Genomic DNA, 27,581 nt, shown 5'->3' on the forward strand with positions numbered 1-27,581 from the left:
AACAGCTTGAAACTTGCTCAGTGCTGCTGCCCCTACCAATACACACCAAGGATGATTCTAAAGCATAAACATAAAATAGTGACTCATCATTGGCACTCACTCATAATCTGCCAAAGGAAAAGTCTTCTGAGGTTTCTGCTAAAAGGTTTCTGCTACTGTGGGGGACGGGGGAGGAGTAGAGGGAGCCGGGAGAACTGGAGGGCGAGACTGTTTGACATGGTTCAGTTCCTTTCATTTAATCACTATTCATTTCCCAATGCAAAAATACAAGGAAAGAACAAACGATGGCCCTTGGAGCCAGTCCAACCTTGGCCTTCAAGCACCCTTCAAGTACTAACCCAGGCTCCCTGAGTTGTTCTTACTTATTCTTGGTTTTCTTTCTAAGCACATCTCTACTGAAGGCCCACACCTTCCTCAGCCACCATGACCTTGATTCTGCTCCACCTCTGGCATTCTAGACGTGAACTGCATGGTTTCCCATGCAAGAAACTCAGCTTTTCCTAGAGATGCTGACTTCTGTGAGAAATCTGTACTCCAGCTCTGGCCCCAAGAACCCCAAATTCAGAACCCAGTCATCAACTGGCAACAAACCCCAGTCCCCAGTGTGAGAGATGAGCACATCTAATTGTTTAGTTCTCCCCGCTCAGAGCATGACACACGAGCATGGAACACAGACACCTCTTCAGGCTCACTCTGCTGCAGCATGCTTTTTGGCATCCGCTGAAACAGAGGTTCTACAGCCTGAGGTCTGTGGACTAAACATGACGAAGGGGCATAGAGGAGGTAGAGGAGTCCCTGGCAGACTGCTCTAGAAGGGCCCCTTCCACCACCACCCTTCCAGTATAATCCTATAAGCATGTACTCCTGTCTGGGGTCTTCAATGAATAAGGGGAATTCTGTAAGACAAAGCTGATGATTATGCCTGGGTCCATGAAAGGGGAAGAAAAACAAGGAAACCATACTGACCACCAGAAGCTATCCAAGGGTGTGTGCTATTCTCCCAGACAGGATTGTAATCAGGAGGCAGCTAGGCCAAGTGCCAGGTTTTCCAAAGAACGTTTGTGGGAGAATTCTATGTGGTTTATGATTCTCGAAATTAGACCAAAAAAAAAAAAAAAAAAGCCCCACCATCAAATAAGTTCAGGAGAAGCAGTATTCAACAGGTTCCTTCACTGCAGGACTTCCCAGAACCTTCTGAATGTCAATGTGTATCTCTAACATGAATCTCTAAGAAAAAGCTAGAGTGTTCACTTTTTCCCAAACAGCCAAACAGGGGACCCTCTTGAGGTAAAGTATTTCAAGAACATCTATCATTCATAACTGCTAATGCTGGCCCAATGGAGACTGGGGTTTAGCAGTCAGACAAACCAGAGTTTAAATTCTTCTCAGCTAGTTATTAATTCCTCTGCACTTCAGTTTTCTCATAAGAAAATAGAGATAAAAACACTTACCTTACAGACTTGTACTAAAGACTAATGAGAAGACTGAGGATGGAAAAACAAAACTGGAACAGAATTCTTCTTAGCTGAGGGGTTAAGAAGAGCCATGCATGAGTGGTACCTATTGCGGTCAAAGTGTTGAAACAAAACCTGTTTGCTCTTATCTCTTTCTTCAGAATGCACTGTCTGGGGACCTCCCAGAGACTAAACCCTGTGGGTGTCTACTGGTTCTGGGATAACTGTAGATTCACAAAGAAATGGACTCTTTTCCCCCAAGAGAGCTTTTTTATTATTACTGGTAAAGAAAAAACGCTTTACCAGTAACAATAACAGTTAAAATCACAACTGTTTATTAAGGGACTATTTACCCAGCACAGTGGATACTTTATATTTCTATTATTCCAGTTAATCGTCACAGCAAATTTCAAGGAGTATCATCACTCTGTATTAAAGATGAAAAAACTGAGACTGAGAAATTAAATATGAGACTCCATGGCACAGCTGATCAGTGCAGGACTGAAGATCCATTCTATTTAATGCTTTAAAAAAAATGTCTATCCACCAAAAAGTTAGCTGTGCTTTGGTTTCAGGATCCAATTTGATCTACAGAAGCACAAAATCACCAAAAAGAAATCTTGAACATTGCAAGGGATTCTGCGTCCCTTTTTTACAGACAGATGGAAATCCTGTGGTCCTGTGCAACAAGAGGGCAAGGAAAATTTCTGAATCTTCAGTTGTGTAGTGGGCAATGCCTATGAAGGGTCTGGAAGAGTTTCTCAAAGTATCCCTTCTCTCATTTTTTAGCTCTCACCCAAGTGACCACAGAGTCTTCCCAAGTATCGAGTTCATTTGAAATAGGCTACATTGCTTCAGAATGCAAATTCACCTGTACATCTTTTGTAAGACAATGACAACTGATTTGCAATCACCATCTTCGAGAAAAATCATTCTGAGAAAATGCAAAGCAATGAAATAAACTTCAAGGAGTGCACATTTCCCATTCCATTGCTACACAATGTATGTTTATAATGTAGACTTCTGCTTGCCCAAAATACCTAAGAACAAACAAACATATTACCTGCTTCTTCTGCTTGGCCAATGTAGAAGTTTATCCTCACCCCAGGTGCTTCAAGAGAAACAAAATCAGGAAAAAACTTCTCTGAGGGATGCAGAGATCTGAAAGAAAAGAGGTACAATTTCAACTCTCTCTGGATCATCCCCCTACATACACACACACACACACTCCATACATCTCACATCTCTACAGCTCTGTGCAGGGAGAGCTCTTGATTAAATATATCAAAAAACAAATACATACACATACACACAAAGAAGTAACTCAAATAGGCTTTGCCTTTCAGCCTGGAAGACGAGCCCAGAGCTGCAGATCTGGGAGAGGCTGCGCTGGCCCGTGAGCCGCAGCTGTCTGCCCCAACCCTGCCCTGTTCCCAGCAAAGAGATAAAGGGAAGCACTCAAGTAATGGGCTCTGGTCACATGACTGCTTCCAAGGGGACCAGGCTTTGTATAGGCAAGACCGAGCCACTGTTTGCATAAATAATCTGGTCAGTACAAAATACAGAATGAATTTTGGTAAGTAAGGGCAGAAAAGCATTTAGTAACTGACTTTTAAGTCAACTGAGGATAATTTTTAGGAAACATTATAGTAAGCTAGGCACAATTAAGAGAAGGAAGTGGGAACACTAAACATTCCTTCTTAGGACTTGAAGAGGTGTGGGTTTAAGGGAGTAGCCTTTGGGTGCCACACTACAAATTTACTTCTATGGCATTTTTTCCTCTGCTTGTTGGAGAACATGAAACTGACTCCTCCTAAAACCAAGTTCCTCTGTGGAGTTTATGATTAACCGCTCTATCCAAAACTTTATTCCCTTTCTTAATATGCACCTGTTTCCCTGAAGTTGAGGAGTATCATAGAAAAGGAAGGACTGAAACTGAGCAGGACTGTGCAGAACCCTCTCAGACACAAAAGCCCCTCCATGTCCTGTTTCTTGTTTGTAGAAAAAGGTCCTGGTCTCCTAGCCTCCTTGAGTTCAAAGAGCAGATGAAAGCAGTTAATGATGTGGACAACAGAGTCACAGGACTCCTAGTTCCTCCCAAAGTGATACAGATAATCTGACGCATTATCTCAGAGTTGTTCTGCAGAACTAAGATCCCTTACCCAGTGGAGGATGGTGGCTCCATGCTGACTACAAGCATGTAGACCCCAGACTAGTTGGAATCAGAAGGTGGAGATCCCTGAAACACCCCACAGCTACCTCACTAGCAACCAGTCAAAGGAAGATCTACAAGCAGATCATGCATGCTGTGACCCTCACCCCAACACTGTCTTTAAAACCCCTGCCTGAAAGCCATCAAGGAGTTCAGGTCTTTGGAAGCATGAGCTGCCTGTTCTCCTTGCCTGGCCCTGCAACAAACCTTTATTTTGTTACAAACGCCTGCTGCCAGTGTTTGGCTTTCTGCACCGTGGCCATGTGAGCCCTTGCTCAGTGTAAAAAAAAAAAAAAAAATGTATCTGTGAGAGGGACATTCACCTCCCATCATCAGCATAATGGAAGCGGAAAGCTGGCCTGTGGTTCTGCTGAGTTTGAGAAGGAAGAGGAGGGAGACACGACTGAAAAACTGAAGTGCCAGTGTCAGTACTATATGTCACCAGCCTCAGTTCTGCTATCTTTGGAGGCAATTCAGGGGTGAGAGATCTTGGTCCTCAAGTCTCAAGTTGCCTGCTGCTGCACCAACAGCAATATTCCTCCCAAACTCTTCCCAGCTGGTTACATACCACATGTATTTTTGAGCTTACTGGCCTTAGGCATCCTGCTGCTGCTGCTGCTAAGTCATCCTGAGCTAGGATTTAAAGGTCTCCAGTCATAAGCATTTCATAACCCCACCCAAAGCTGCTCTTTAGCCAATTCCTTTCTGCAATTGAGAGCCGCAGGAGATCCAGTAAAGTGGTTACCTAGCTTACTATTTAATCTAATGGAGTCACGTTAAAAAAATAACTGGAAAGGCAGTTCTGGGCTTCAGAACTCCTATTAGCATATTAAATATTACCAGAGGGCCTCATTATGAGGCTATTCAACCATATAGGTCTCCATGGCAGAGGCTCCAGGACTAGAAACTGGTAAGGCTGCTATAAGTACTATAAACGATAATACAGTTACCCAGGCTCCCCCAAAATAATGGACAATGTCACTATACGGCTGGGTTTCCAGCCAAATGCCTATTCAAGCCACGTGATTAAATGATGCCTATGTCTAGCTACAGTTGTTCAAATGTCACCTCCTCTGTGTGAAGCCTTTCCTAAATCACCAAAGTGGAGTTAGTCATTCTGTCTTCTGGCTCTCCAAGCCATGTGTGTGTCCAATTATAGAATTTCCCAAAGTGTGCTGTAATTTGTCCTTTTACATGTGAAATCCTCAAGGAAAAGGATCCATTTCATTCCTCTTGGCATCTCTGCCTCCAAATGCATAAGAGCATTTGAAGGGGAGCAGGTTTTGCCACCCAAAATATGCCATTTTGGCATAGGAATAATTTTGAGCTAAAGGCAATCAAAAATCCAGCAGATTCAGGAAAAGCTCTTTACCTCCCCCTCAACTGCCTAAATTTACATTGGAAAGGGGCCTTGTACCAGGAAGAGAACTATTACCAGAGATACCTTTTTACCTAAGAAACTTATTTGCGTAACAGGGCAACCCTTGTTTTCCAAATCTCTCCTCTGCCTTCCTGTGAATGTCCTTCCTTTTCTCTGTATCCCCAGACTCCCACCCCTTTCCTTAGCTCAGGACGTTATATAAGTTCCAATTGAGTACATGCACGTGTGCTCAGTCACTCAGTTGTGTCCGACTCTTTGTGACCCCCTGGACTGTAGCCCGCCAGGCTCCTCTGTCCATGGGATTTCCCAAGCAAGAATAGTGGAGTGGGTTGCTATTTCCTCCTCCAGGGGATCTTCCCTATCTTTTGAGTCTTCATATGTTTATAGGGTTTCTGTATATACATAATTAAATTTGTTTTTCTCCTATTAACCTGCCTTATATAAATATAACTATTATACTAGCCAAAGAACCTAGAAGGGCAAGAGAAAATTTTTCTGCCCCTAGAGTACTCACTAAATATTTAATAATAGAAAGAAAGGAAGGAAAGAACTTATGATTTAGGTGGTTGTTTTAATAGCCAGTCTCTGGACCATGAATTGGACTGGCTGTGAACTTTACATGATTTGTCTAAAATTTAGAGTTTGTTTACAATGAAGACCTTTACCATATTTTTCCACTGTATGAAGAACACTGAAATGTTACTTTGAGCACCACAAAGACTCCTGTAGCCAGCCTCAAATTGTTAAATGAACCAGCACTGACATATGGGAACAAATCACAATGATAACATTTATTGATCACTTACCACGTTCTAGGCATTTGTTGATTTTAAAGGTGTTAATCTTACTTAATCTACACACTATCCTATGAAGTATATACTATTATTATTCCTACTTATGCATTAGAAACTGGAGCCTAAAGTCCAACAGCAAATGAGTGGCAGAGCAGGGATTTCAACTTGGGCACTTTGACTCTAGAACTTCTACTTACAATCATTATGTGGCAGGAGGTAGATGGGCCCCCCTCCAGGGTAAAATGATTTGAGATTCATTCCCTGTGGACTAAAACTCCAAGACAAGAACAGCAAGACAATTAAGGGAGAAGGCCGGGCCCTGCCCAGACCACATATTTCTCATTCTCAAAGTGAGGAGACCTCCCCAACCACACATGTGCAGAAAGGCTTCTGGGAAGTCAAAGGGGGAGTGATGCCAAGGAATGCTCTACCCAGACGCCTTTTCAGTAGAATCCATCTTGGCTAAAAGATGCCTGCACACACATGGGAGGATCCTGAGATTTACCAAATACAGACTGTGAACCAAGCAAATCGAAATGACTGGCCAAAGGAAATCTGGAAGAAATGTCCCATAAAAATAATTCAAACTGTCACGAGGGTGCGACTCAGTAACTCTGAGTCCACTTGTGTATCTATCCACACATACTGTACTCTTTTTCCTGTTAAATACTTTACTTGTTTCACTACTTTCTTTGTAGGAATTCATTTCTGCAAAGCTGAAGGGCCAGGCCTTTGTCACTGACCACTGGTCTAGCGGCTAGGATTTGGTGCTCTCAGCACCGCTACCGGGCCTCAATCTCTGGCTGGGAACCCAAGCCCCACTCCAAGTCACTGCAGGCCAAGGCCATCGGAGATCAATTACACTATACTGCTTCAGTCAGCACCTGTGTGTTTTCAAAATGAAGCTGCCAGCCTCTTCGGATGCTCTCCTCCTTTCCTCCAGCTAGGCAGGGATGTATTCCCCCAGCCTGAAAAAAGAAAATATAATGGGCAAAATAACGTTAACTCACCCAATAACAGACTTATACCCCCAACAGGCAAGGTGGGTCAATTTATCTCTCAATGGGCACAGTGTCATATGAAAACAGCCAATGGAAAGGTGAGAGATCAGTTTCCTCCTTGGAAAAGGCCATAGAAATATCAAATCATTCTGAACTAAGATGCACTGTGCTTTTCTATGCAATTCAACACATTTTTATTGCTCTCCCTCTATTTGGCAGGCACTGTGTTAAAAGGACAAGGACATAAATGGTAAACAAAATGGATATGATTAGGTGAGGCAAACACACAGGTAAATAAGAAATCAAAATAAAATTACAAATAAAAGTACCTCTGGTATTGGAATATAAGCACCAGGAACCTAAAACACTGCCAGGCACATAACAAATATTTATTACATGAATAAATGAAAGCAATACAGTATGACAAAATCTCTAATAGGACAGGCAGGGGCCACAGAGAAAGAGCCCTACCCCTGAGAGGAGGGTGAAGCAAGGCTTTCTAGAAGAAGTGATACCCTAAGACTGGAGGATTATATAGCCAGAAGTTAAGAGTTAACCAGAAGAAGAGAATGAAGGAGAAAAAAAGGCCTCCTGTAGATATGTACCTAATAAGGATGTGCAACGGCAGCAGTGAAACAAAAATCAGAACGAACTGAGTTCCTAATTATAATGCTGCAATTAGACTTATAAGCAGATAAGAGAAAACTATCCATCTGCTATGACTGAAAAATGGTGGCTGCACAACCTCTACAGCCTGGACTCACTGACTCTTTCTTGGCTGTCTTGGTGGTCTCTCTTTCTCACTTCCCCACTCCCCTATTGAGTTTCCCTTCACCTTTCAAATAAACTTGGTCTCAAATGTTTGTCTTGGGGTCAGCTTCTGAGGGAACCCAAATCAGGACACTCGGTTAGTCTATGGCAGTAGTAAGCTATAGCAAGGCACAGAGGAACAGAGAAGGCTGGTTTTCTCACAAGGGAGAAATTGGGCATTGCAGGTAAACCTCTACTATTTCACAAGCTTCCTGGAGCTGGCCACAGTTCCAGCTTCTATAAAGGAAAAGTCATCTAATGAGCAGCTCCTATTATTGGTCATGACACAGCCAAGGAAAACATGCTAGAATCCAGGCAAAGCAACTGGACTTGGGAACAGACTGAGAAGAAATGGTGTGTGCAGATATGCTTGGTGCTGAGTGAGTAGTACTTAAACTAAAGTGTCTGCCTGCTCATGGTGCCTGATACCTTAACACCTGATAGCACCAAAGTGGGGAGCTCAGATTGGGCTGGCCTCCCAGCTCTGGCGACTCTCAGCTAGCCCTCTAGTGCTGGGGTTGTTCCCAACTAAGGCTCAGCAGCTCACGCAAAAGCCAATGCTCAAGAGATGAGTGGTGGTTGGAAGAAAAAGGCTGTTTTATTCAGGAGACCAACAACCTGGGGAGAAGGTGGACTAGTGTCCAAAAACCAACTCTGAAGACTCTGCTCAACCATGAAAGTGTTTAAAGGGAGAATCATTTGGGGAAGGGGTCAGAGTCTCCCTTATCTTCCACTATGTTCAGACTTTCTTCTGAATGGCTGTTGGCGAGGTAACAGGGTGGTGTTCCAGGATGCTTGTGCATGGCCTGAAACTGCCATCCTCTGCCCGGGTGGGGCCTTAGCTCCTGCAGAAGAGCTCAGAGACACCATTCTGTGCGCCCCCTGAGGAGGAGCCAGGACCCTGCACTGCTGTTTCTGGACCGCTCCTCCCCAGTTTCTGCATTTCCTCATTTGATTAGCAACTGTTCAAAGCTCGCCTTTGGGACTCAGGGAAGAGCAAGGGGGCTGAATGAAGCCTGTTTCCTACAAACAAGAAACAGGGGACACAGAAAGGATTTGCACCCCAGACAGCCCCACAGGATCCTGCTCCATTTCAGGGCCAGTGATAAGCAATCACATCCAATCCCAGCTTCCTGGCACCTCTTGTTGTTGTTGTTTAGTCAGTCGTGTCGGACTCTTTGCAACTCCATGGACTGTAGCCCATCAGGCTCCTCTGTCCATGGGATTTCCTAGCACCTAATAGTCTCCAAACTGAGGTACCTGCCCCACAGCAAAAACCAAAAGATCTGCTGGACAATAAAAAGCAAAGTAACAGAACTCATATTTTCTAATTCTTTTTGAATTTTCTATTTTCATAATGTACATTTTTGGTAATATACACAAAATATGAGTTCAATAGTATTAGCTGTATATAAATAAATATAATTATCAGACATCCATTCTCAGAAAGCTTTCACTGAGAGAAGTTCATGATCAAAAACATTTGAAGAACCTTGATTTAAAGAGCCTGCTTCTTTTGAAGAGAGGGAAGGAATACTAAGTAGTTTTATATTTTAATAAAGAGAAAGGATCAAGCCTATTTCCAGGGATGATTTCTGGGTATTGAAAAACCACATTAAGTAGGAGAAAAGAGAGGCCAGATTTGGCAAGTCATTAGAAAGTTATTAAAATAAATCAAAGATGGGTTATAAGTCACTATCAGGTGAAAGAAATTCATAAAGGCCAGTTTTGGCCACATCTGTCTATTGTGGTCACCTGGTCAGCAGCCACAATGACAGGCTGAAAGAGCTGTCATGTGTTGAAGTTTATAAATTCATCACTGAAAAGGCTCCATCTTGAGTACAAAAGTTGAGCTTTCCATGGTTGTCACTTAATAAATAGCGTATTAGTAGATATTAGAATTTAACCACTGGTAATCTAACCCTGCCAGGATAAGATGGCTGGATGGCATCACCAATGCAATGGACGTTAACTTGGGCAAACTTCGGGAGATGGTGAGGGACAGGGAGGCCTGGCATGCTGCAGTCCACAGGGTTGCAAAGAGTCAGACATGACTGGGTGACTGAAAAACAACAGTCGAACCCTAGCTTTGTCCAAGATGGCATGACTCAAAAAACAAAACTCCTTAAATTAACCTTGAATGTTCATAAATCAAATGAAAGAGTAAGACACAGTAAGGACACTCTACCCTGTCTCTCCCATAGAATAAAGCTGTAAAACCTGGACAGAATCCGTGGACCAGCTGTTTGAAGACTGTGGTAAATTTCAAGATGGCCCCCAATGATCCCTGCCTCCTGGTGTTCATGCTTTTGTGTCATCTCCTCCCTTTCAGTATAAGGCTTGACCTAGTGACTGACTTCTAGTCAGCAGAATATGGCAAATATGTTGGGCTGTTACTACTGTGACTAAGTTATGAAAGATTGTGACTTTCTGTCCTGTAAGCAGACTCTCTCTATTGCCTTCACAACTCGTGTGTTTTTGATGAAATAATCTGTCGTGCTGGAGAGGCCCCCATGGCACAGGACTGAGGGAAGTCATGGGCCAAAAGCCAGCATGGAACTGAGGCCCTCAGTCAAACAGACCTCAAGAAACTGAAATCTTGCCAACAACCATGTGAGCTTGGAAGCAGATCCTCCCCCAGTGAAGCCTTAAGATGACTGCAGCTCACCTGACACCTTGACTGCAGCAGCTTGTGAGAGACCCTGAAATAGAGGGCCCATGTAAACTGCACCTGGATTCATGACCCAAAAAAGCTGTGAGATCATAAATGTGCATTTTAAGCCTCTAGATTTTGTTATTACAGCAATAAATAAGTACCACAAAGAGTTTGGAAAGTAAACAGCAGAAGGCATACTGAGAAGATAAGAGTTTGAAGTACTGCCACACTGGTGGTGAGTTAACCATTTTTTTCCCTCCAATTTCCACAGCCTGGATTCAAGGAAGCTTAAATTCATATCAAAAGCACAGTGAGCTAACACTGAACACCTATTAGATTTTTTTAAAACTCTAATAATACCCAGAACTGGCTAGGATATGGAGCAACTAGAACTCTTATACTTTGCTGGTGGGAATACAAAATAGTGCAGCCACTCTGCAAAATAGTTTGATAGTCTCTCATACAGTTGAATATGTACTTGCCATATGACATAGTAACCCTACCCCCTGGATATTTACTCTAAAGGAATGAAAGTTTATATTCATATAGAAACCTGTACTCAAGTTCATATGGTCAAATACTTAAAACAGCCCGAATGTCCTTCAGTGGGTAAACAGATATACAAACTGCAGGACAGCCATACAATGGAATATTACTTACCAATAAAAAGGAACAAACTACTGATAAAGACAGCCTGGATGAATCTCAAAGGCATTATGCTGAAAAAAGTCAGGCTTAAAACGTTGAGTACACTTACATGACATTCTCAAAAAGACAAAACTGTAGTAATGGAGAGCTGACTAATGGCTGCCAAGGTTTATGGGGTAAGGGAGAATGTGACTACAAAGGAAGAGCAAGGAGTTTTGGAGGTGATGTTCTGTATCCTGATTATGGTGTGACACTAACCTACCCAAGTGTTAAAATTCACAGAACTGTACAAGTCGGTTTTACTGTACACTAATTTAAAAATAAATTTTTATAAAACTTCAGAGCTGCCCTTTGTGCCTTAGTGCCTTTGGGTCTGCAGACATTAAAGTCCGCATGGGCTGACTGTGACTGCCAAGGGTCTTCCTAAAGCAATGCCAGAAGCAGTGCCTGCCACTGTAAACTATGAGCACCAAGGAATACACTTGTCCTTCCACTGGACTTCACTTTTAGCTATCCATGGACAAAACTCATAATCAGAGACCCCAGTGAGAAAATTGCAACCCATCCATCCTTTATCTAACAGATACTTACTGAGCAAGTTCCAGCTATGAGGGGGCAGATATAAAAAATGAATACATTCTGATTCATTTCCCTACCAGATTCATAGTGTAACGAGGGACATGGGCCATCCACAGATAATTTTAAGACAGAAGGTGTAGGTATGAGGCAGGAGACAGACATGCCCCAGGCTGAACAGTTTCTCTGCAATGGACAGAAACTGCATAAAAGCGGAATGATGGAGGAGGTTGGGCCCTACCCAGATAAGAGATAAAAGACCACATATTCCTACTTCTCAAAGTCAAGGAGACCTCCCTGACTACACATGCGCAGAAAGGCTCCTTGGAGGTAGAAAAGGGAGGGGACATCACCTCACAGTAAGTGATGTCAACTTCCCATAAGCCTCTTCACCAGCGTTCACCTTGGCAAAGAGATGAGCATGCACACAGGAGAGGATTCTGAGATATGCCAAATACGGACTCAGAACCAGACAAATCAAAATGAGTGGCCAAAGGAAACCTGGAGGGAATGCCCCACAAAAGTGATTCAAGGGGCTTCCCTGGTGGTCCAATGGTTAAGAAATCCACCTTGCAATGCAAGGGACACCAGTTCAATCCCTGGTCTGGGAAGATCCCACGTGTTTCGGGGCAACTGAGCCCATGCACCACAACTACTAAGCCTGCATGCCTAGAGGCCGTGCTCTGCAACAAGAGAAGCCACCACAATGAGAAGCCTGCGCACTAGAACTACACAGTAGCCACCACTTGCCGCAACTGGACAAACCCTGCGAGCAGCAACAAAGACCGAGTGCAGCCAAAAGTAAAATAAATAAATAATTTTTTTTAAGTGATTCAAACCACCAGGAGGGCACAACTCTCTCTGAGTCTGCCCATGTGTCTATCCACACGTACCGTACCCGTTTCCTCCTAATGAACACTTGACTTGTTTCACTACTTTCCATTTTCGTGTGAATTCTGCAGAGCCGAAGAGCCAGGGCCTTGTCACTGACCACTGGTCTAGTGGCTGGGATTCAGCGCTTTCACCATCTATAACTGGCCTCAGTCTCTGGCCAGGAACCAAAATCCTGCTTCAAGCCACTACAGGCTGAGGCCACCCAAGATCAGGTACAAAGATATGCCATGTACTACCACAGCCCAGAAGGATACGAGCCCTGCCAGGACAAGTCAGGAGACATTTCCTAGAGCATACAAGGTAGAGAACGGCACTCCAGGGAAATTGGGAGCACACTACATTTGAGTTATATTTCCTGAGACTGGGGTGGGTAGAATGTATAACAGCAGAAGATGGGGATGTGAACCTGAGGAGGTAGACTGGTGCCAACTGTGACTGTTCTCATAAATCACAGCAAACAATTCATACTTTTATCTGTCAGTCAGAGACTGCAATTTCAAATGCTGACATGGGCTGGAATACATAACAGAAATGAATAAAGCAGCCTGGGTGGAGATGATGGGACATTGTAGAGAGTGTCTATCTAAACGAGGCAGCAGTTGTCCAAAAATCCCAACCCAACATTACCCACTGTAATTTTTCAAAAGAAGCTGAACATACTTTTATGTAAAATCTCTGTATTTTTAAATGCCAGTATGAGTATACCTCTACAAACTTAAGATGCCATCGATTACAAGGCATATCATTATTTTATGTACCAATAGGAAACAAAAAAGCAACTCATCAAACTGTGACACACCATTGATTTTAAGGCACATCCCAATTTCAGTGGTGCTAAAATGTGAAAAAATGTGTCTCTCAGAATCAATGAAATGCAGCAGTGATTCTCACTTTCTCAGAACACTGTACAGACTCCAGTGTGAGGCTGCCAGATTGCAAACTCTGATTAAGTGAAGAGGAGCCTGAGAGTAATCTCATTAGATTCACACTTTAGGAAGATGACTCTGCAGGTCACATGGCAATGACCTGGTGAAATGCCAGCCAGAGGAAGACCAATGAGGAAGCACCTGCAATGATCCAAGAGATCAAGGATAAGGGCTTAATTAAAGCAGTAGCAGTGCAAATGGAGAGGAGAGGCCAATTGTGAAAGCCCTTTAGGAAATAAACCCACTGGTCCCAGACTGGGTATAGGGAGTAAGGGGGATAGAGGCATCGATAAGGATTCCAAAGTTTCTAGTCTGAAATACTAGATGGATCCATCACATCTTCACCAATGCTCACTGGGTATCTACCAGGTGCTGGGCACTGCACTGCACCCTGGGGGTACAACGATGGACAAAACACACATGGTCCCTGCCCTCTGGTCATTTACAGTCTAGTGAGTGACACCCTAACAAGTTAAAATGTCCCATAGGCAGCAGAGGCTCTTTTTAAAGCCCAGAAAATAAATCAGGTCTGCAGATTCTGATTAAAGAGGTTATCAGGTTATCGGTAACAGCTAAAGTGATCAGAGGGAGCACTTGTAAAGTTAGAGGCAACAGGGGCAAAATCAGATGCCTAGGAACAGAGACATTTAAAGGGAATGAGGAGGAGGGATAAAAAAAGGAGACTAAAAACAGAACAATCTGGAAAGGAAAAGGCTCAGGAGAGAGGGATATCTGTAAACCAAGGGAGAAACGTATTATCATGGAATCTAATATACCTTTATCTATAATTAATGCACAGAAGTAAATAACCTTGGCAAAATGTACAATTCAGATTTTCAGAATTATGGGTGTTTGGCGTTTCACATGAATTCCAAATAGCCTTATCAGAACTGCTTCTTATTTAGAGAGTTGTGGATATTTTTAAATATCGCCACAATCTGTTCTTTCAGCTTGTTATTGTGTCTCTGTTGACATCTAGCATGAGTCAATGGCAGAGCAATGGTAATTCCTTACTTTTTTTTTTTCCTTCAGCAGGAGCTATAGTCCATCATTCCAAGACAAAAGTGAAACAAAGAATATACATTTAAACTATCCCCTCTCATGTCAAAGCACGGGGAATTGGGCAAAACTGATCTAGGCCAGACAGCGGAGTCCCCTTACAAGATCATCACAAGGGTCATGTCCCAGAGCCCTGCACCAGGCTGTGATGTGGTAAGATACTCTGGTCCTCTGGACTTGTTCAGAAAGGCCCTTTATTTTCTGAGAGAGGAAGTCAGGCCCAGAGAGGTTAAGTAGCCTCCCAACATCATCGTCTTAAGACTTGGTGGCCAGTACTCGTCCCATTACATCAGTGATCCAACTCTACCCTAATAAAGACACCTTCAATACTACATACACTAAAGTATGACAAACTCAATACATAAAACATTAACTCTACTAGATCTGGCCAAACAACAGGAAGAACATATGGTTCCATGTCTACCCAGATTTCATTCAATTTATCTGCTCCTTTAAGAGTTCTTATCCTTCCCTCTAAGTTTTACCAGTTCCACACAGGTTGAAGGAAAGTAAAACTCCTAGATTTTCACGTTGTTGGTTGCTGAATCTTTTAGCCTGACCTGCAGATTCAGGACACAATCCATCATCACGCTTACAGATCTTACTTGAAGAGGAGTCCTCAGCCTCACCTGGAATTTTCCAGATGGAGATTCTAGAATGACTCTTTAATAGGTTGCCTTGGCAACTCCATAATGATGAATGCAGGTATGACTGTACCTGCCAATGGAATGTGAACAACACAACCTGGATGAGAGAACCACTTCCTGCTTACTGAGAAGGTAGCTTCCACGTTCTCCAAGCTTACTTTTCGCCAACCATTACCTCCCTGTCAACCGTGTTTGTTTTCATGAACATAGAGAACAAAGAACAGTTGGTTTCTTGGAGGAATGTCGAAACTATTAGCTAAAGCAAGGCCTAGGAAATACCCATGGCTTTCTGTACAAAACATTTGTTAGTATTGCCTCAGATGACTACAAGTTTATGGTGAAGACTTTGGAAAGGTTTTTAGAGAATTTTGTTTAAGAATACTTACTCTTGTCTTGGTTTTATTCATATATTCATCCAACAAATATTTGTTGAGCCCCTACTGTATGCCAGACACTGTTCTAGACCCTGGAGTATATAAGTGGACTCTATGATTTAGGGACTTTCAAAGGAAAAACTAGGGTTTAATAAGTCTTTAGTTTACTAAAGCTGAAGTTAGTATTTTCACTAATATCCCCCAAAGGGCAAAAGTTATTCATTTACATAAAACTCTCTAAAATAGTGCTTCTCAAACTTTGATGTGCTTATAGACAACCTGGGGACCCTGTTAAAACACAGATGCCTGGGCCCAGCCCCTAGAAGTTCTGATTCAGTAGGTCTGGAGTTGGCTCATGAGTCTGGAGTGCTAATGAATTCCCAAGGGATGGTGAAGCATACTTTGAGAGGCACTACTCTGTAACACTGTATTTTTTTTTAATCTCTATTTCTTTTTCAACCCACTCTTCCACAGCTTTTAAAGTCAAATATATTCTACAATGCTTTTGTGATTTTCACGGTCAACTCAGTATCAGAAGAACATGAGAATGTTGTGATGTATAAATGAAACAATGCCATAAAGATTTCAAATATTTGGAAAGAATGAAAGAAATAACAATCATAAGCAAATTGATGTATCAGTAATGTACTAAAACCTCACTAATTTGCCCTAGTGAGGTGGATTGTTATTCTTATTTCATAAGTCTGATTTACAAAACAGTTTTAAGGATATGTATTCAAATTAACCTGATGTAACTAAGAACAGGAAAATTCTACATGTTTAATGACTCTCTTACTTTAACAGGGAGATAAGAGCTATTTATAATGAACATACATTTCGAATGAAGCTCTGGATTTTATATTACATGAGATACAAATAACCTCCCCACTTAGGCCTCTGTTTCTCACCACTAAACCGGTATGTCTGCCTCCTATGCCATGCTCCTGCTGATGTGGTTATGTGAAACGGATACTAGGTAAACGAGCTGGTGGCAGATTCAAGATTTGTCTACATTGTTTTTCCTAAGAAGGCTATAAAGTTAATATAGGGTCTGGAGAAAGTACTGTCATTTTTAAAAATTAAAAAAGTCTCTGTGCATGGAAGAACAGGAGGGTTAGGAAAGGGGACCAGGAGTAAATTCTCGCAATTTCAAGGGAATATCAGCTCTGTCACTTATTAATACAAGCCGGGTACCTTAGGAAACGTTTATTACTTCTCCGAGTGCCTTCTCATTTTAAAAATGGGGATAATATTTAAATGGAAAAATCTAAGTGGAAAATCCTTCATAAACTATAAAGTGCTAAACAGATATTAGCTACCATTTCTAGGCGAGGCCTACATTTCCTGAGTGGATACACATCCTGGAGGAGAAATGTGGCCTGGTCTGTGGGTCAGGATGTGCTTAGGAGCATCAGACACTTCAGTTTCACAGTCAGATTGCTTGGGGTCATTTTCTACAGCCACCACCTAATAGTTGTGTCTGAGCTTGGGAAAATTACACAACCTCTGTGTCTGCTTCTTATAAACTGAGATAGTAATAGCACTGCTCACACTGAGTTGATATAAGGAATACATGGGTTCATACACATTGTGGCAGCCACGGATAGTTGCCTAGCCAGTATCTATTCTCCTTTTCTTCCATACCAATAAAGCCCTAATTTTGCTTTTGATGGCAATGGGCCCAGCCACCAAAACTTCATTTTCTAGGATCCCCAGTGGTTAGGGGCTCTGTTCTGGCCAATGAGATATAAGGAGAAATCTAGTGGTTGAGGCTCCCAGAAAAGCCATTTTTCTGATTAAAAAAAAAGAGATAAGACTTAGCTGTCAGAAGCCCTTTGCTTTTATCCTTCCCCCACTGTGTCTGGAACCATGACATAATGCCTAGAGGAAAAGCAGCCCTTTTGAGTGCATTAGGACAAGAGGCTAATGCTGAGAATGATAATGCAGAAAGGCTGAAGGAGAGCCTGGGACACAAATTATGTGAAGTGGCTTCTTTCCTGACTTAATGTCACCTGAGGTAAAAGCCAATCCCTCTGCATTAAGTCCCTGTTATTTCACTTACCTCATCACATGCAGCCAAACACATTCTCTAAACAATACACTTGTAAAGCAGTTTTGAGTAGTGCCTGGCTTATAGTTAGTATTCAATAAATAATATTATTTGCCCATCATTCTGTTGCCTAACCAGGTGGCCGACAAATATTGCCCCTTGATCCCTTACAATAGTACCCTAGTTTTCCTTTCTGAGCTCAACTCTGTCCCTATACTAAGCCCTGTGGTTTGCATGGGATTGACACGACCCTCCACTCTAAGTGTGAGATTGAACTGGCTTAATTCAATCAGCATGAGCCCACTTGCCAAGCAACAATGACTGCCCAGGGCTAGGCACACAACACAGGCCTAGGCAGCTCACACATCCTCTTCTCCCAGCAAAAGGGAGGGTTCAGGTGGGCATGTAACTAAAGACAGGCAATATGAGTAATCTCCAGGCTCCTATTTAATCTACTTAATCAAATCTACAGTCAAGCACAATAAAAATTCATATCCAACTCACCTTTTCCAAAGAAAAGAACAGCAATAAAATGTACAATTTTCAATTGTGTGAATTCTTTCAAATTTCTCTTCGAAAAGAGAAAAAAAAAAATTAACAGCGAATTGAAATTGTTTTGTTTTTGTTTTTTGTAAACACGTCCAGGAGAACGCCTTTAAGAATAGATGTGCATCTGGGTTTTAGAATGAACGCTGGACCCAGAGGCAAACACTGGAAACCTATGACTAATATTGAAATAATATTCACAGACAGTTGTCATGGCAGCCTGCTCATTCTGCACAAAATAGAACCCACTGCATTTTAACAAGATTTAGCAAAGGAAAGCTGCTAGCCTGCAGACAGCCTCTAACTGTGTTAAACAACCTACTAATTGGTTTTGGTTTTATCATTATATATAGTCTTCAGACTATACCCTAATTGTATCCCAAAAAGTCACAAACACTTAAAATCACTAACAAAAACACTAAGATGATCTTAATTTAACACCTCCACCACTCTTGAAATCTTCCCATCAAACTATGAAGAAAGCTTATAGGCAAGTCCCATTGTGTGCACAGTTGAATCCACTTAGAAATCTAAAGACAGTAAGTTTGGGAGAATCAGAGGGAAATGTCATTTCTGTCACCAATTAGCATTGGCTGGGTGCCACTATCAGTCACTTCCTTTTAAGCAGGGTTCCATAGGAGTAGCCAATTTGGGGAGTAGCCAAACTGCTCTGTGCTCAGTTACACAGTCCCAGGGGAGTGACTTTAGAAACTGGAGGCATCTTGAATCGTTGAATTAAGGGAGGGGGAGACAAAGTATTTTCAGTTGATCTGTTTCTCTCTTGAGTGGCTATCTATCAAGTCTAAGCTCACTGAATGTGACTGCAGGTGATTTTGTAGATGACATATAGCTGTTGTCGAGAGGAATACCCCACAAAGCCATCTTTCCTAATAGATAGGCTTTTGCATATCACCCTGCCCCGCCTCCTGCCTTCTCTTTAAGAGAGAAGAGACAGAGTCTAAAAGTCAATAATAAAAAAATTCAGTAATATCCAAAGTTAGGAAAAACATATCAAGCCATTATCATCCATTAACATCTTGAAACAAATTAGTCCTTTGGGTTAATTAATGTTCTCTAAACTCCTTGAGATGGGGCCATGTCGTACACTTTAAAAAAAAACAAACTCCAAACAAACAAAAACACTGAACTCGTAGACATACTGCAGGTATGCGACAATAAACAAAGGAACTGAGACACTGAGGAGCGGTCCCTCAGTAACTGGTGGGCAGATTAAACACACTGTCAAAATGGTATAGGAGAGAAATGTGGAAATACTGCATCAGTGGGGATTGTGTTTTCCTTCATATAACTGAAACCCTCACTAAATAGCAGCATTAAAAATTAGTAATTTTATTTTTTAAGTGTAATCGAGAGTCTGGAAGTAGTAAATTTGGGGCTGGGACCCAGGTATCTTCCTTCTTTCTGCTGAGCAATGTAGCTTTCTTCTTCACAATTGTCAGCTCATGATCACAAAATGGCTGCTCTCCCTCCAACATTTTATGTGCATTCTGAGGAGAAAGTGAAGCTAAGGGCAAAATGGGGCATACCAACTGAGTCGACCTCCTTTTAAAGAAATGGTTTTGGAAGCCCACCTACTTCTATACAAGTCATTGGCCAGAATTACGTCACACAGGCTCTTCTAACTGTAAGGGAGCCCAGGAAATCAATCCTAGTTGGACACATTCCTGAGTCAAACAAAATCAGGAAGTGTGGTGTAGAGGTTAAATACAGATAATGGAGCCAGATGGCCTGGGTGTAAAACCCTACTCCTTTATTTACTTACCTTTGTGACTTAGTTACGTAATTATTCTGTGACTCAGTTTTCTCATCTGTAAACTAACCATAGTAACAGTACCTTTCTCACAGGTTTCTTGGGAGGATTAAATGAGTTAATATGAGTAAAGAGTCTGAACAGTCTCTAATACATAGCAAGCATTCTAAAAATGATTATTTTTATTACTGACAAAAAGAAGAATGAATATTGAATAAGCAACCAGCAGTATCTGCTGTAGATGTGTTGGCCACTCTGTAGCCTCACCCATCCTGGTTACTGTAATCAGTGGGGACAAGTGGCCTGCTGCATCTGAGAACTGATGGCTCTCCAGGCCAGAAAACCAAAATCCTGAGCTGTCAGAGCAGCCATTCCCATGACCATCAGCCTCTGTCCTCATTTCCTCAGAACCAAGGGCAACAAAACTTCCAAGTGAGCCAAGAAGGCACTGCCAGCCCACTGTGGTGATGCCCATCCATTCTAGACATGAGTCATCAGGACTCCTGTTGCAAGAGTCAGTAAGGCCAACTCCTGCTGGCCTCAGCAAAACTGGAAATGCACCCTTCTGACAGCTGACGAGTCAATGAGGAGATCTAAGGCCTGACTTGGTCAAGGCCTTAAATGATAGTACCAAGTCACTCTGTTTCTCACCTCCAATTCCTCACTGTTGGCTCTATTCTCAGGCTTCAAACCGGTGTCTCTCAGACCTTGCGATCACCCACATTAACTTCTCAACATCCTCCCTATGTTTCAGTAATTCTCCACATTTGAATCCTTGAGGAGAAACAAGAAATTTGCTCTCCCAACCTCTTTCATAGCAGGAGCACAGGTGTGTAACCTAGGCTCTGCCAGAGACCTCAATTTAGAAGAGAGCAACAGAAGGAGTCAAGGGATTATGAAAGCCATCATCTGCCAAAGTTAGTTTGCAGAGACAGCAGTACCAGAGACTCTGGGCCCCATCACTGGCTTGAGTTTCTAAGTCTGTATTCAAAAGGGGTAGCCGTGGGCAGGTATCTCTGCTGGTACAGCCTTGCAATGATATTCAGACATAATTCCTGGCTTTAGAGTCTCCAAAGCCAGCCTTCTCGGAGAGCCTCTGGGCCACCAAATATCCTTTAATAAATATTTTGTTCTTAAACTAGGAGAAGTGTTGAATCAGCTTAGATGATGTTATACCCTAAATCTCAGTAGTTTACACTTCTCAAGGTTTATTTTTCACTCCTGTTTTGTGCAGGCTGGCGGCAGTTCAGTAACATGATCTTTCCTCTAAGACTTGGGCCAACCTCTCTCTGGGGCATTGCTATACTCATGCTACTGCTGCTAAGTCACTTCAGTCCTGTCCGACTCTGTGCGACCCCATAGATGGCAGCCCACCAGGCTCCTCCGTCCCTGGGATTCTCCAGGCAAGAGCACTGGAGTGGGTTGCCATTTCCTTCTCCAATGCATGAAAGTGAAAAGTGAAAGTAAAGTCGCTCAGTCGTGTCCGACCCTCAGCAATCCCATGGACTGTGGCCTACCAGGCTCCTCCATCCATGGGATTTTCCAGACAAGAGTACTGGAGTGGGTTGTCATTGTTATACTCATAACAAAGGGGAAATATCAAAGCAGCACCCCACAAGCTGGCCCTTCACACCTCTGCTGGGAAGTGAGGCACATCACTTGTGCCCACATCCAACTGCTGAAAATAAGTCACTTGGTCAAACCTATCCGTGGGGCAATGGTATAAAAATCCCACCTAGGAAGAGCAGTAAATATCTGGGGCAAAAAGCTTCCACTGTAGGCCACTCAGAGCCCGTGTGATACCATGCAGTAGTCAGATGACAAGAGAATCCCCAGCCTCTGGATTATCTGACACTGAGTCCAGGGTGAACAAGGAAATGTCTCCTCTCAGGAATTCACACAAAAGGCCCAGAATAAGCTCTGACTGGGACTGACTGACCTAGCATGAGTCATCTCCAATCTTGAACAGCTCCATTCAAGATATTTTTATGGAATGGTTACTATGTAACAGGTCCTACTTAGGTTCCACAGAATGTAACAGTGAACAAAACCAAATCCATGCCTCACAGAACTTTCTGGTTGAGAATAAGGGGCAGAAAATATTTAGAAATAAATAAATATCTAGAAAATTACATAGAGGTGCAGTATATAGAAAAATAAAGCAGGAAAGGGGGATATTGAGTGTCCAGGGTAAAGGGGAAAGGAAAACAGCAATTTTAAACAGGGCAGTCAGGGGAGGATTGCTAAGAAGATATTTGGGCAAATACCTGAGCAAGGTGAGAGAGCAATGCGGTGACACAGAGAAAGAGCAGTAAAGGCTGCGAGAATAGCATGTGCAAAGGCCCTGAGGCAGAAAAGCCCTACTGTGTTTGAGGGACAGTAAGCAGGCAAGACCCCTTCATGGATAACAGCCTTGTCATGATGAAGGGGCTTGTGTAACTCGATGAAGCTATGAACTATGCCATGGAGGGCCACCCAAGAAGGAAGGGTCATAGTGAAGAGTTCTGGAAAAATGTGGTCCAGAGGAGGAGGAAATGGCAAACCACTCCAGTATTCTTGCCTGGAGAAGCCCATGGACAGTATGAAAAAGCAGAACAATATGACACCATAAGATGCATGCCCCTCCAGTTGTAAAGTGTCCAATATACTACTGGGGAAGACCAGCAAGCAATTACTAATAGATTCAGCAAGAATGAAATTGCTAGGCAAAAGCAGAAACGATGTTCAGTTGTGGATGTGTCTGGTGGTGAAAGTAAAGTTCGATGCTGTAAAGAACAATACTGCATTGGAACCTGGAAGGTTAGGTTCATGAATCAAGGTACACAGGATGTGTTCATGCAGGAGATGGCAAGAATTAATATCAATATCTTAGGCATCAGTGAACTCAGATGGACAGAAATGAGAGAATGTAATTCAGATGACCATTATATCTACTGCTGGGCTAGAATCCCTTAGAAGAAATGCAGTAGCCCTCATGGTCAACAAGAGAGTCCTAAATGCAGTACTTGGGTGCAATCTCAAAAATGACAGAATGATCTCAGTTTGTTTCCAAGGCAAACCATTCAATACCACAGTAATCCAAGTCTATGCCCCAACCACTGATGCCAGAGAAGCTGAAGTTGACCAATTCTATGAAGACCTACAACACCTTCTAGAACTAACACCCCAAAAAGATGTCCTTTTCATCACAGGGGACTGGAATGAAAAAGTAGGAAGTTAAGAGATATATGGAGTAACAGGCAAGTTTGACCTTGGAGTACAAAATGAAGCAGGGCAAAGGCTAACAGAGTTTTGCCAAAAGAACACACCAGTCATAGCAAACACCCTTTTCCAATAAGACAAGAGATGACTCTACACATGGACACCACCAGATGATCAATACTAAAATCAGCCTGATCATATTCTTTGCAGTTGAAGACAGAGAAGCTCTATACAGTCAGTAAAATCAAGACCAGGAGCTGACAGTGGCTCAGATCATGAACTCCTTACTGCAAAATCCAGGCTTAAATTGAAGAAAGTTGTGAAAACCACCAAGCCATTCAGGTATGACCTAAGTCAAATCCCTTATGATCATACAGTGGAAGTGACAAACAGATTCAAGAGATCAGATCTAGTACACAGAGTGCCTAAAGAATTACAGACAGAGGAGGCAATGACCAAAACTATGCCAAAGAAATAGAAACTGCAAGAAGGCAAAGTGGTTGTCTGAGGAGGCTTTAAAATAGCTGAGGAAAGAAGAGAAGCAAAAAACAAGGGACAAAGGGAAAGATATACCCAACTGCATGCAGAGTTCCACAGAATAGCAAGGAGAGATAAGAAGGCCTTCTTAAATGAAAAATGCAAAGAAACAGAAGAAAATAATAGTATGAGAAAGACTAAAGATCTCTTCAAGAAAATTGGAGATATCAAGGGAACATTTCTTGTAAGGATGGGCATAATACAGCACAGAAACAGTAAGGACCTAACAGAAGCAGAAGAGATTTAAGAAGAGGTGGCAAGGGACTTCTCTGGTGGTCCAGTAGCTATGACTTTGAACTCCCAATGCAGGGGGCCTCAGTTCGATCTCTGGTCAGAAAACTAGATCCCACGTGCCACAACTAAGAGTTTTCATGCCACAACTAAAGACCTAGAGCAGTCAAATAAATAAATATTAAAAACAACAAAAAAGAGAAGGTGGCAAGAATACACAGAAGAACTACACAAAAAAGGTCTTACTGACTCAGATAAGTGTGGTCTGGTGCTTTCACTCACCTAGAGCCAAACATTCTGGAGTGTGAAGTCAAGGGGGCCTTAGGAAGCATTACTAAGAACAATGCTAGGGGAGGTGATGTATTTCCAACTGAGCTATTTAAACTCCTAAAAGATGAAGCTGTTAAAGTGCTGGACTCAATATGCCAGCAAATTTGGAAAACAACAGTGGCCACAAGACTGGAAAAAGGTCAGTGTTCATTCCAATCCCTAAGAAGAGCAATGTCAAAGAATGTTAAAAGTACCATACAACTGTGCTCACTTCACATGCTAGCAAGGTTATACTCGAAATCTTTTAAGCTAGGCTTCAGCAATGTGTGAACCAAGAAATTCCAGGTGTTCAAGGTGGATTTAGAAAAGCCAAAGGTATCAGACACCAAACTGCCAACCTCCATTGGGTCATGGACAAAGCAAGGGAATTCCAGAAAAACATCTGCTTCTGCTTAATTGACTACACTAAAGCTGTGAATGTGTAGATCACAACAAACTATGGAAAATTGTTAAAGAGATGGGAATAACCTACCAGCCTACTTGTCTCCTGAAAAACCTGTATGCAGGTCAAGAAGTGACAGTTAGAAAAGGACATGGAATAAAGGACTGGTACAAAATGAGAAAGAAGTACAAGGAAGTACAACAAGGCTGGATACTGCCGCCTTGCTTATTTAACTTAGATCAGATCAGATCAGATCAGTCGCTCAGTCGTGTCCAACTCTTTGAGACCCCATGAATCACAGCATGCCAGGCCTCCCTCTCCATCACCAACTCCCAGAGATCACTCAGACTCATGTCCATCAAGTCAGTGATGCCATCCAGCCATCTCATCCTCTGTCGTCCCCTTCTCCTCTTGCCCCCAATCCCTCCCAGCATCAGAGTCTTTTCCAATGAGTCAACTCTTCGAATCAGGTGGCCAAAGTACTGGAGTTTCAGCTTTAGCATCAGTCCTTCCAAAGAAATCCCAGGGCTGATCTCCTTCAGAATGGACTGGTTGGATCTCCTTGCAGTCCAAGGGACTCTCAAGAGTCTTCTCCAACACCACAGTTCAAAAGCATCAATTCTTTGGCGCTCAGCCTTCTTCACAGTCCAACTCTCACATCCATACATGACCACAGGAAAAACCATAGCCTTGACTAGACGGACCTTTGTTGGCAAAGTAATGCCTCTGCTTTTGAATATGCTATCTAGGTTGGTCATAACTTTCCTTCCAAGGAGTAAGCATCATTTAATTTCATGGCTGTAGTCACCATCTGCAGTGATTTTGGAGCCCAGAAAAATAAAGTCTGACACTGTTTCCACTGTTTCCCCATCTATTTCCCATGAAGTGATGGGACCGGATGCCATGATCTTCGTTTTCTGAATGTTGAGCTTTAAGCCAACTTTTTCACTCTCCACTTTCACTTTCATCAAGAGGCTTTTTAGTTCCTCTTCACTTTCTGCCATAAGGGTGGTGTCATCTGCATATCTGAGGTTATTGATATTTCTCCTGGTAATCTTGATTCCAGCTTGTGTTTCTTCCGGCCCAGCGTTTCTCATGATGTACTCTGCATAGAAGTTAAATAAGCAGGGTGACAATATACAGCCTTGATGTACTCCTTTTCCTATTTGGAACCAGTCTGTTGTTCCATGTCCAGTTCTAACTGTTGCTTCCTAACCTGCATACAAATTTCTCAAGAGGCAGGTCAGGTAGTCTGGTATTCCCATGTCTTTCAGAATTTTCCACAGTTTATTGTGATCCACACAGTCAAAGGCTTTGGCATAGTCAATAAAGCAGAAATAGATGTTTTTCTGGAACTCTCTTGCTTTTTCCATGATCCAGCGGATGTTGGCAATTTGATCTCTGGTTCCTCTGCCTTTTCTAAAACCAGCTTGAACATCAGGAAGTTCACGGTTCACATATTGCTGAAGCCTGGCTTGGAGAATTTTGAGCATTACTTTACTAGCGTGTGAGATGAGTGCAATTGTGTGGTAGCTTGAGCATTCTTTGGCATTGCCTTTCTTTGGGATTGGAATGAAAACTGACCTTTTCCAGTCCTGTGGCCACTGCTGAGTTTTCCAAATTTGCTGGCATATTGAGTGCAGCACTTTCACAGCATCATCTTTCAGGATTTGGAATAGCTCAACTGGAATTCTATCACCTCCACTAGCTTTGTTCGTAGTGATGCTTCCTAAGGCCCACTTGACTTCACATTTCAGGATGTCTGGCTCTAGGTCAGTGATCACACCATCATGATTATCTGGGTCGTGAAGATCTTTTTTGTACAGTTCTTCTGTGTATTCTTGCCATCTCTTCTTAATATCTTCTGCTTCTGTTAGGTCCACACCATTTCTGTCCTTAATCGAGCCTATCTTTGCATGAAATGTTCCTTTGGTATCTCTGATTTTCTTGAAGAGATCTCTAGTCTTTCCCATTCTGTTGTTTTCCTCTATTTCTTTGCATTGATTGCTGAAGAAGGCTTTCTTATCTCTTCTTGCTATTCTTTACATGCAGAGTACATTATGTGAAATGCCAGGCTGGATGATTCACAAGCTGGAATCATGACTACTGGGAGAAATATCAACAACCTTAGATAGGCAGATGATACCACTCTAATGCCACAAAATGAAGGGGAACAAAAGAATCTCTTGAGGAAGGTCAAAAAGGAGAGTGAGAAAGCTGGCTTGAAACTAAACATTCAAAAAACTTAATATCATGGCATCTGGTCCCATCACCTCATGGGAAATAGAAGGTGAAAAAGTGGAAGCAATGACAGATTTTATTTTCTTGGTCTCCAAAATCACTGCAGATGGGGACTGCAGCCATGAAATTAAAAGATGCTTGCACCAATCATACTGTTCATGAACAGTCTCCAAAATCACTGCAGATGGTGATTGCAGCCATGAAATTAAAAGACGCTTACTCCTTGGAAGGAAAGTTATGACCAACCTGGACAGCATATTAAAAAGCAAAGACATTACTTTGTCAACAAAGGTCCATCTAGTCAAGGCTATGGTTTTTCCTGTAGTCATGTATGGATGTGAGAGTTGGACTATAAAGAAAGCTGAGTGCTGAAGAATTGATGCTTTTGAACTGTGGTGTTGGAGAAGACTCTTGAGAGTCTCTTGGACTGCAAGATCCAAGCAGTCCATTCTAAAGGAGATCAGTCCTGGGTGTTCATTGGTAGGACTGATGTTGAAGCTGAAACTCCAATACTTTGGCCACCTGATGCAAAGAATTGACTAATTGGAAAAGACCTTGATGCTGGGAAAGTTTGGGGGCAGGATGAGAAGGGGATGACAGAGGATGAGGTGGTTGGATGGCATCACTGACTCGATGGACATAGGTTTGGGTGAACTCCAGGAGTTGGTGATGGACAGGGAGGCCTGGTGTGCTGTGGTTCATGGGGTCACAAAGAGTTGGACATGACTGAGTGACTGAACTGAAGTGCACCAATCAATTTGATACACCATATTAACAAATTAAAAGATAAAAACCATATGATCATCTCAATAGATGCAGAGAAAGCTTCTGACAAAATTCAACAGCCATTTATGATAAAA

At 42.4% G+C, this 27,581-nt stretch overlaps 1 protein-coding gene across 7 annotated transcripts in view; it reads right to left on the minus strand.

Moving 5' to 3' along the window:
- Positions 1 to 27,581, minus strand: part of PPEF1 (protein phosphatase with EF-hand domain 1) — a 157,401-nt gene that overhangs the window by 121,853 nt on the left and 7,967 nt on the right. For 4 of the 7 annotated variants that reach the window (XM_015461783.3, XM_059883888.1, XM_015461778.3 and 1 more), the window contains exons 3-5: positions 6,726 to 6,809; positions 2,518 to 2,615; positions 1,452 to 1,525 (exon numbers count right to left, since the gene is read on the minus strand). The gene's annotated coding sequence lies outside the window, so the exon portion shown is untranslated. Of the gene's footprint in view, positions 1 to 1,451; positions 1,526 to 2,517; positions 2,616 to 2,757; positions 2,867 to 6,725; positions 6,810 to 14,896; positions 15,029 to 27,581 lie in introns of those variants that run through there. The other 3 variants (XM_059883889.1, XM_059883890.1, XM_015461777.3) reach the window with 3 other exon arrangements.

Source organism: Bos taurus, chromosome X (assembly GCF_002263795.3).
Source record: "Bos taurus isolate L1 Dominette 01449 registration number 42190680 breed Hereford chromosome X, ARS-UCD2.0, whole genome shotgun sequence".
Classification (NCBI taxonomy): domain Eukaryota; kingdom Metazoa; phylum Chordata; class Mammalia; order Artiodactyla; family Bovidae; genus Bos; species Bos taurus.